At 60.7% G+C, this 10,531-nt stretch overlaps 2 non-coding genes across 2 annotated transcripts in view; both read left to right on the forward strand.

Annotated features, from left to right (window-relative positions):
- Positions 1–4,485: 4,485 nt before the first annotated feature.
- Positions 4,486–4,604, forward strand: LOC131865091 (5S ribosomal RNA). The gene has a single exon (XR_009363825.1). It is a non-coding gene; the product is annotated as a 5S ribosomal RNA (ribosomal RNA).
- Positions 4,605–10,520: 5,916 nt separating this feature from the next.
- LOC131865094 (5S ribosomal RNA) overlaps positions 10,521–10,531 on the forward strand; it is a 119-nt gene continuing 108 nt past the window's right edge. The window contains exon 1 of the ribosomal RNA XR_009363827.1: positions 10,521–10,531. This exon is cut by the window's right edge and continues 108 nt beyond it. This is a non-coding gene — a ribosomal RNA (5S ribosomal RNA).

Raw genomic sequence — 10,531 nt, forward strand, 5'->3', positions numbered from 1 at the left:
CCGACTTCATCCATACCGTAGGGTCTTTGAGGTTGGCGCGGTGCGCTCAACCTGGGGAGTCGACCCATCGAAGCATACACCTCCCCTATATAAGCTATTTGTCCGATTCCGACACCTGTGTAGTTTGCACCTCCGCTCAGGACATCGACCCCAACTTCCGAACTCGCCTGCAACGACCGAACCAGCGCCTTGGTGCGCACCAAAAGTGCGCACTTTTGGAGGGCACTTTTGTGCGCTCCAAAGGTGCGCACTTTTGGAGGGCACTTTTGTGCGCTCCAAAGGTGCGCACTTTTGGAGGGCACTTTTTGGAGGGCACTTTTGTGCGCTCCAAAGGTGCGCACTTTTGGAGGGCACTTTTTGGAGGGCACTTTTCTGCGCTCCAAAGGTGCGCACTTTTGGAGGGCACTTTTTGGAGGGCACTTTTCTGCGCTCCAAAGGTGCGCACTTTTGGAGGGCACTTTTTGGAGGGCACTTTTCTGCGCTCCAAAGGTGCGCACTTTTGGAGGGCACTTTTGTGCACTCCAAAGGTGCACACTTTTGGAGGGCACTTTTTGGAGGGCACTTTTCTGCACTCCAAAGGTGCGCACTTTTGGAGGGCACTTTTTGGAGGGCACTTTTGTGCGCTCCAAAGGTGCGCACTTTTGGAGGGCACTTTTTGGAGGGCACTTTTGTGCGCTCCAAAGGTGCGCACTTTTGGAGGGCACTTTTGTGCACTCCAAAGGTGCGCACTTTTGGAGGGCACTTTTCCTGCGCTCCAAAGGTGCACACCTAGGTGAGCACCTTCGACCACACCTTGTAGCACACCAAACTCTGACTTTCGACTTCATCCGCAATGCAGGGTCTTTGAGGTTGGCGCAATGCGCACAACCAGGGGAGTCGACCCATCAAACCCAACACCTCCCCTATATAAGCTATTTGTCTGATTCTCATACATGCGTAGCCTGCAGGAGCAATTAGGACATCGACCCCAACTTTCGGCTTCTAAACGAAAACAAGGTCTTTGAGGTTGGTGTAATGCGAACAACTAGGGGAGTCAACCCATCAAACCCAACACCTCCCCTATATAAGCTATTTGTCTGATTCTCATACATGTGTAGTCTACAGGAGCAATTAGGACATCGACCCCAACTTTTGACTTCTTAACGAAAACAAGGTCTTTGAGGTTGACGTAATGCGCACAACCAGGGGAGTCGACCCATCAAACCCAACACCTCCCCTATATAAGCTATTTGTCCGATTCTCATACATGTGTAGCCTACAGGAGCCATTAGGACATTGACCCCAACTTTTGACTTCTTAACGAAAACAAGGTCTTTGAGGTTGGCGTAATGCGCACAACCAAGGGAGTTGACCCATCAAACCCAACACCTCCCCTATATAAGCTATTTGTCTGATTCTCATACATGTGTAGCCTGCAACAACGATTAGGACATCCACCCCAACTTCTGAATTCGTCTGCGTTGACCGCACCAAAGGTGCACGCCTTGGTGCTCACCAAAATCCGACTTCCGACTTCTTCTGCTATGCGGGGTCTTTGAGGTTGGCGCAGTGCGCACAACCAGGGGAGTCAACCCACCGAATGCAACACCTCCCCTATATAAGCTATTTGTCTGATTCTCATACATGCGTAGACTGCAGCAATGATTAGGACATCCACCCCAACTTTTGACTTCTTAAACAAGACAGGGTCTTTGAAGTTGGTGCAGTGCACACAACCAGGGGAGTCGACCCATCAAACGCAACACCTCCCCTATATAAAGCTATTTGTCCGATTCTCATACGTGTAGTCTGCAGCAGCGATTAGGACATCGACCCCAACTTCCGAATTCGTTTGCATTGACCGCACCAAAGGTGCACGCCTTGGTGTGCACCTTGGAGTGCACTTTGGTGCTCACCTCGGTGCACACTTTGGTGTGCACCTCGGTGTGCACCAAAGGTGCGCACCTTGGAGCGCACCAAAGGTGTACACTTTGGAGCGCACCACATAGGGTCTTTGAGAGGTTGGCGCAGTGCGCACACCAAGGTGGGTGTTGAGGTGCGTGCCGAGGTGGGTGGGTGCTAGGGTGCGCTCCATGGTGGGTGCCAGGGTGGGTGCGTGCTAGGGTGGATTCCAAAGAGGGTCATAGGGTGGGTGCCAAGGTGGGTTGGTGATATAGTGGGTTCAAAGGTGGGTACTAGGGTGGGTTCCAAGGTGGGTCACAAGTTGGGTGCCAGGATGCGTGGGTGTTAGGTTGGGTGCCAAGGTGGGCTCCTGCGTGGGTGGGTGCTAGGGTGGGTTTCAAGGTGGACGCGAGGGCGGGTGCCAAGGTGGGTAACAAGTTGGGTGTTAGGATGGGTGAGTGCTAGAGTGGGTGCCAAGGTGGGTGGGTGCTAAGGTGGATGCCAAGGTGGTTCACAGGGTGGGTGGGTTCTAGGGTGAGTTCCAAGGTGGGTCACAGGTTTAGTGCTAGGGTGCGTGTCAAGGCGGGTGTCGAGGTGCCTGGGTGCTAGGGTGTGGATGCCAATGTGGGTCATAGGGTGGGTACTAGGGTGGGCTGCAATGTGGGTGCCAAGGTGGGTAACATGCTCGGTTGGTTCTAAATTGGGTGTCAGGGTGGGTGTGCACCCACCTTGCCCGAGGTGGGTGCCAAGGTGCCAGTGTGGGTGGGTGCTAAGGTGGATGCCAAGGTGGGTGAGAAGGTGGGTGATAGGTTGAGTGGTAGGATGGGTGGGTGCCAAGATGGGTCACAGGGTGGGTGCAAGGGTGGGTAGGTGCTAGGGTTGGTGTCAGGGTGGGTGGGTGCTAGGTTGGGTTCCAAGGTGGGTGCGAGGGTGAGTGTCAAGGTGGGTCACAGGTTAGGTGCTAGGATGGGTGAGTGCTAGGGTGCAAAGGTGCCAGGGTGGGTGCTAGGATGGGTCGATGCTAGGGTGAGTGGCAAGGTGGGTCCACAAGTGTCAAGGTGGGTGCCGAGGTGGGTGCCAACTTGGGTTCCAAGGTGGGTGCCAAGTGGGCGACTGCTATGGTGGATGCCAAGGTGGGTCACGGGGTGGGTGCCAAGTTGCTAGGTTGTGTTCCAAGGTGGGTGCCAACGTGGCTGCTAGGGTGCGTGGGTTAAAGGGTGTGTCACAACGTGGGTGCCAGGATGGGTGCGCACCCACACTGGCCAAGACGGGTGCAAGGTTGGGTTCCAAGCCCGGTCACAGGCTGGGTGCTAGGATGGGTGGGTGCCAAGGTGGGCACCAGGGTGGGTGCACCCACCCTGGCCAAGGTGGGTCACGGGGTGGGTCCTAGGGTGGGTAACAGGGTGGGTACTAAGGTGCGTGCCAAGGTGGGTCATGGGGTGGGTGCCAAGGTGGGCACCAGGGTGGGTGTGCACCAACCCTAGCCAGGGTAGGTCACGGGGTGGTTGTCGGGGTGGGCGTCAAGGAGCCAAGGTGGGTGGCAAGTAGCCAAGTTGCGTGCCAAGGTGGGTGTCGGGGTGGGTGCCAAGGATCCAAGGTGGGTGCCAAGGAACCAAGGTGGGTGTCTGGGTGGGTGCCGAGGTGGGAGCCAGGGTGGGTCCCAAGGTGAGTGCAAAGGTGGGTGCCAGGGTCAAGGTGAGTGCCAATGTGGGTTCCAAGGTGCCAGGGTCAGGGTGAGTGCCAATGTGGGTTCAAAGGTGCTAAGTTGGGTGCGAGGTTGGGTGCGAGGGTGGGTGGGTGCCAAGGTGTGCTAGGTGGAAGCCCGGGTGGGTCGGCATCCCATGGGTGTCGAGTTGGGTGCCTGATGGGTGCTTCTTGTCAAGTTTTAGTCGTCGGGACTCATTTCGAGCCTTAGAGGTCGTTTCTTGTCCGGTTGCCCTGTCTTCGACCTGGGAACCCAATTTTGGTCCTCGGGTCCCATTTTTTTTTGTCTCGCATCCCACTTTTGGCCTGTGGCCTTTTCGGGGTCGATTCTCGTTTTGGGCATCAGAGCATGTTTCTTCTCCTAAAACCCAATATTTGTTTATTAAGTCTCGGAACACATTTTTGTTCTCGTGGACCCATCATGGGTCTTGGAACGCATTTGTGGTCCTTGGGTCCCATTTTGCATCCCGAAACTTGTGTTTTGGTGCTTGATCCCTATTTTGGGTGCCCACCTTGCACCAAGTGCGCACCCGGGGCAAACCGAGCGCCTTGGTGCACCGGGGCAAGATCGAGCGTGCACCCGAGGCGCCCCGAACATGCACCAAGGTGCACTCGGCCCACATGTGAGCGCAGGTCGTTGCGCCCGAGGTGGTGTGTGGGCACCGCGTTGCAGACGGGACACTGCACGCACACGACGCCCCGTCCAGGTGCACGCACGTAGGCCGGGCCGGGTGCACACCCGACGCCCTAGCAAGGTGCGCGCACCCGGGCAGGGCTCACACTTGGCGAACGGGGCGCACTTCGCGAGGGAGGGTGTGCACCTCGACGGGGGTGGGTGGCCGGGGTGGATTCGCACGTGGGTCGCGGTTTGCTAAGTACACACTGCGACAAGCTCATAACGGGTGCGATCATACCAGCGTTAGTGCACCGGATCCCATCAGAACTCCGCAGTTAAGCGCGCTTGGGCCGGAGTAGTACTGGGATGGGTGACCTCCCGGGAAGTCCCGGTGTTGCACCCTTTCTTAGTTTTTCGCCGGGCGTCGCAATGCTATTTGAATAAACCTTTTGCCCGTTTGCGTTCTCGTCGGGGCCGGGCCGGGCCGGGGTGCGCTGCCCGCACTACCGCGCGCGCGGGGGGCGACACCGAGCGCGCACCCGAGGCGCCCCGAGCACACAGGCCACGGTGCAACCCGGGCGTTGTGCGCGCACCCCGGTGCGCCCGAGGTGCTGCGCGCGCACCCAGGTGAAATCGGTGTGCACCTCGGCCAGTGCGCGCTCGGTCGAGTCGCGCACGTTGGCCAAGGTGCACGGTGATGTTTCTTACTCTAAGGTTCCGCACCAGACGCCCGGGACAGGTGAGCGAAGCTGGGCGGGGCCGGGTGCGCGGCCGGGGCAGGTGCACGCAGCTGGAGAGAGCTTTGGAGCACACCAGAGGTGCGCACCTTGGAGCACACTTCGGAGCGCACCAATGATGCGCTCCATTCAAAAGTTTCCTGAAAAGGCAAAAAAAGTTGAGATTATAGAATTTCCCACTTGAGAGATTGTAAAAAAAAAAAATTTAAAATGAAGGAAACGCGGGTGCCAAGGTGTGCGCGCCCGGGTGCGCAGCCCAGCCAAGGTGTGCGCACCAAGGCGCCCACCCTGGCGAAGGTGCACGCAAGGTGCGCACCCGAGGCAAACCGGACAATTAACCCAACTTTCGACTTCGCGCGCACCTGCGCACCTTGGAGCGCACTTCGGAGCGCTCCTTGGTGCGCACCAATCTTGGGCACCTCGGAGTGCACCATGGCGCCCACCAAGGTGCGCACCCGGGGCAAACCGAGCTCCGACTTCGTGCGCACCTTGGAGCGCACGAAAGGTGCGCACCATGGCGCCCACCAAGGTGCGCAGCCCAGCCAAGGCGTGCGCATCAAGGTGCGCACCCTGGCGAAGGTGCGCACCCGGGGCAAACCGAGCTCCGACTTCGTGCGCACCTTGGAGCGCACAAAGGGTGCGCAACCCAGCCAAGGTGTGCGCACCCCGGGCAAACCGAGCTCCGAATCGTGCGCACCTTGGAGCACACTTCGGAGCCCTCCTTGGTGCGCACCGATGTTGCGCACCTCGGAGCGCACCCGGGGAAAACAATGCAATTAACCCGACTTTCGACTTCGTGGGCACCTCGGAGCGCTCTCGGGTTCGCACCTCGGAGCACACCGAGGTGCGCACCTTTGATGCGCTGCCTTCACCAATTTCCAGAAAAGGCAAGAAAACATTGAGAAGGTGTGCGCACCGAGGTGCCCACCCTGGCGAAGGTGCACGCGAGGTGCGCACCCGGGGCAAACCGGGCTCCGACTTCGTGCACGCCATGCTGCGCACCTTGGAGGGCCATGGTGCGCACCTTGGAGCACACTTCGGAGCGCTCAATGGTGCCCAACCCAGCCAAGGTGCCCACCGCGGCGAAGGTGCACGCGAGGTGCGCACCCGGGGCAAACCGGGCTCCGACTTCGTGCACGCCGCACCTTGGAGCACACTTCGGAGCGCTCCTTGGTGCGCACCAGGGCGCGCAACCCAGCCGAGGTGCCCACCCCGGCGAAGGTGCACGCGGGGTGCGCACCCGAGGCAAACCGGGCTCCGACTTCGTGCACGCCATGGTGCCCACCGCGGCGAAGGTGCACGCGAGGTGCGCACCCGGGGCAAACCGGGCTCCGACTTCGTGCACGCCGCACCTTGGAGCACACTTCGGAGCGCTCCTTGGTGCGCACCAGGGCGCGCAACCCAGCCGAGGTGCCCACCCCGGCGAAGGTGCACGCGAGGTGCGCACCCGGGGCAAACCGGGCTCCGACTTCGTGCACGCCATGGTGCCCACCGCGGCGAAGGTGCACGCGAGGTGCGCACCCGGGGCAAACCGGGCTCCGACTTCGTGCACGCCGCACCTTGGAGCACACTTCGGAGCGCTCCTTGGTGCGCACCATGGTGCCCACCAGGGCGCGCAACCCCGCCGAAGGTGCACGCGAGGTGCGCACCCGGGGCAAACCGGGCTCCGACTTCGTGCACGCCGCACCTTGGAGCACACTTCGGAGCGCTCCTTGGTGCGCACCAGGGCGCGCAACCCCGCCGAAGGTGCACGCGAGGTGCGCACCCGGGGCAAACCGGGCTCCGACTTCGTGCACGCCATGGTGCGCACCAGGGTGCCCACCGCGGCGAAGGTGCGCACCCGGGGCAAACCGGGCTCCGACTTCGTGCACGCCGCACCTTGGAGCACACTTCGGAGCGCTCCTTGGTGCGCACCAGGGCGCGCAACCCAGCCGAGGTGCCCACCCCGGCGAAGGTGCACGCGAGGTGCGCACCCGGGGCAAACCGGGCTCCGACTTCGTGCACGCCATGGTGCCCACCGCGGCGAAGGTGCGCACCCGGGGCAAACCGGGCTAGGACTTCGTGCACGCCGCACCTTGGAGCACACTTCGGAGCGCTCCTTGGTGCGCACCATGGTGCCCACCAGGCCGCGCAACCCAGCCAAGGTGTGCGCACCAAGGTGCACGCGAGGTGCGCACCCGGGGCAAACCGGGGTCCGGCTTCGTGCACGCCGCACCTTGGAGCACACATCGGGGCGCTCCCGGGTTCGCACCGGCGTTGCGCACCGTGGTGGGCACCTCGGAGCGCACCGTGGTGGGCACCTCGGAGCACACCAAGGTGGGCAGCGAGGTGCGCACCTTTGATGCGATGCCTTCACTAATTTCCATAAAAGGCAAAAGAAAACGAGATTTTAAAATTTCCGTTTTGAAAGATAGTGAGAAAAAGGGAATGCTGGTGCCATCTTGAGCCCGCCCTGGTGCGCAGCCCAGCCAAGGTGTGCGCACCAAGGTGCCCACCCTGGCGAAGGTGCGCGCCCGGGCAATTAACCCAACTTCCAACTTCGCGCGCGCCAGGGTGGGAGCGCACCCAACAACCGGGCCTGGGAAGAGCCAATGCGAGAAACCCCACCAAACGCTCTGACAAAAAAAGAGGGGGCGCTCCAGTAACCCCGCTTCGGAGCGCACCCTGGGCAAACCCAGCCAGGGTGCCCACCCCGGCCAAGGTGCAGGCGAGGTGCGCACCCGGGGCAAACCGGGCTCCGACAACGTGCACGCCGCACCTTGGAGCACACTTCGTAGCGCTCCCGGGTGCGCACCTCAGAGCACACCAAGGTGGGCAGCGAGGTGCGCACCTTTGATGCGCTGCCTTCACTAATTTCCAGAAAAGGCAAAAAAAAGAGGAGATTTTAAAATTTCCGTTTTGAAAGATAGTGAAAAAAACGGAACGCGGGTGCCATCTTGAGCCCGCCCGGGTGCACAGCCCAGGTAAGGTGCCCACCCTGGCAAAGGTGCGCACCCGGGCAATTAACCCTACTTCCGACTTCGTGCGCGCCAGGGTGGCAACCGGGCCTGGGAAGAGCCAATGCGAGAAACCCCACCAAACGCTCCGACAAAAAAAGAGGCGGCGCTCCAATAACCCCGCTTCGGAGCGCAGCCGGGGCAAACCCAGCCAAGGTGCCCACCCCGACGAAGGTGCACGCGAGGTGCGCACCCGGGGCAAACCGGGCTCCGACAACGTGCACGCAGCACCTTGGAGCACACTTCGAAGCACTCCCGGGTGCCCACCGGCGTTGCGCACCGTGGTGGGCAGCGAGGTGCGCACCTTTGATGCGCTGCCTTCACTAATTTCCAGAAAAGGCAAAAAAAAATGAGATTTTAAAATTTCCGTTTTGAAAGATAGTGAAAAAAACGGAACGCGGGTGCCATCTTGAGCCCGCCCTGGTGCGCAGCCCAGGCAAGGCATGCGCACCAAGGTGCCCACCCGCGGTGCACACCCGGGGCAAACCGGGCTCCGACTTCGTGCAGGCCGCACCTTGGAGCACACTTCGGAGCGCTCCTTGGTGCGCACCATGGTGCCCACCAGGGCGCACCCGGGGCAAACCGGGCTCCGACTTCGTGCACGCCGCACCTTGGAGCACACATCGGAGCGCTCCCAGGTTCGCACCAGCGTTGCGCACCTTTGATGCGCTGCCTTCACTAATTTCCAGAAAAGGCAAAAAAAAACGATATTTTAAAATTTCCGTTCTGAAAGATAGTGAAAAAAACGGAACGCGGGTGCCATCTTGAGCCCTTCCTGGTGCGCAGCCCAGGCAAGTTGTGCGCACCAAGGTGCCCACCCTGGCGGAGGTGCGCGCCCGGGGCAAACCGGGCTCCGACTTCGTGCACTGCATGGTGCCCACCAAGGCGCGCAACCCAGCCAAGGTGCCCACCGCAGCGAAGGTGCACGCGAGGTGCGCACCCGAGGTGCACACCCGGGGCAAACCGAGCTCCGACTTCGTGCACGCCGCACCTTGGAGCACACTTCAGAGCGCTCCTTGGTGCGCACCAGGGCGCGCAACCCAGCCAAGGTGCTCACCCCGGCGAAGGTGCACGCGAGGTGCGCACCCGGGGCAAGCCGGGCTCGGACTTCGTGCACGCCGCACCTTGGAGCACACATCGGAGCGCTCCCGGGTTCGCACCAGCATTGCGCACCTTTGATGCGCTGCCTTCACTAATTTCCAGAAAAGGCAAAAAAAAAAAAAAAACGAGATTTTAAAATTTCCGTTTTGAAAGATAGTGAAAAAAACGGAACGCGGGTGCCATCTTGAGCCCGCCCTGGTGTGCAGCCCAGGCAAGTTGTGCGCACCAAGGCACCCACCCTGGCCAAGGTGGGTCACGGGGTGGGTCCTAGGGTGGGTAACGGGGTGGGTACTAAGGTGCGTGCCAAGGTGGGTCATGGGGTGGGTGCCAAGGTGGGCACCAGGGTGGGTGTGCACCAACCCTAGCCAGGGTAGGTCACGGGGTGGTTGTCGGGGTGGGCGTCAAGGAGCCAAGGTGGGTGGCAAGTAGCCAAGTTGCGTGCCAAGGTGGGTGTCGGGGTGGGTGCCAAGGATCCAAGGTGGGTGCCAAGGAACCAAGGTGGGTGTCTGGGTGGGTGCCGAGGTGGGAGCCAGGGTGGGTCCCAAGGTGAGTGCAAAGGTGGGTGCCAGGGTCAAGGTGAGTGCCAATGTGGGTTCCAAGGTGCCAGGGTCAGGGTGAGTGCCAATGTGGGTTCAAAGGTGCTAAGTTGGGTGCGAGGTTGGGTGCGAGGGTGGGTGGGTGCCAAGGTGTGCTAGGTGGAAGCCCGGGTGGGTCGGCATCCCATGGGTGTCGAGTTGGGTGCCTGATGGGTGCTTCTTGTCAAGTTTTAGTCGTCGGGACTCATTTCGAGCCTTAGAGGTCGTTTCTTGTCCGGTTGCCCTGTCTTCGACCTGGGAACCCAATTTTGGTCCTCGGGTCCCATTTTTTTTTGTCTCGCATCCCACTTTTGGCCTGTGGCCTTTTCGGGGTCGATTCTCGTTTTGGGCATCAGAGCATGTTTCTTCTCCTAAAACCCAATATTTGTTTATTAAGTCTCGGAACACATTTTTGTTCTCGTGGACCCATCATGGGTCTTGGAACGCATTTGTGGTCCTTGGGTCCCATTTTGCATCCCGAAACTTGTGTTTTGGTGCTTGATCCCTATTTTGGGTGCCCACCTTGCACCAAGTGCGCACCCGGGGCAAACCGAGCGCCTTGGTGCACCGGGGCAAGATCGAGCGTGCACCCGAGGCGCCCCGAACATGCACCAAGGTGCACTCGGCCCACATGTGAGCGCAGGTCGTTGCGCCCGAGGTGGTGTGTGGGCACCGCGTTGCAGACGGGACACTGCACGCACACGACGCCCCGTCCAGGTGCACGCACGTAGGCCGGGCCGGGTGCACACCCGACGCCCTAGCAAGGTGCGCGCACCCGGGCAGGGCTCACACTTGGCGAACGGGGCGCACTTCGCGAGGGAGGGTGTGCACCTCGACGGGGGTGGGTGGCCGGGGTGGATTCGCACGTGGGTCGCGGTTTGCTAAGTACACACTGCGACAAGCTCATAACGGGTGCGATCA

The sequence above is a fragment of the Cryptomeria japonica genome, unplaced genomic scaffold, assembly GCF_030272615.1.
Source record: "Cryptomeria japonica unplaced genomic scaffold, Sugi_1.0 HiC_scaffold_101, whole genome shotgun sequence".
Taxonomy (NCBI): domain Eukaryota; kingdom Viridiplantae; phylum Streptophyta; class Pinopsida; order Cupressales; family Cupressaceae; genus Cryptomeria; species Cryptomeria japonica.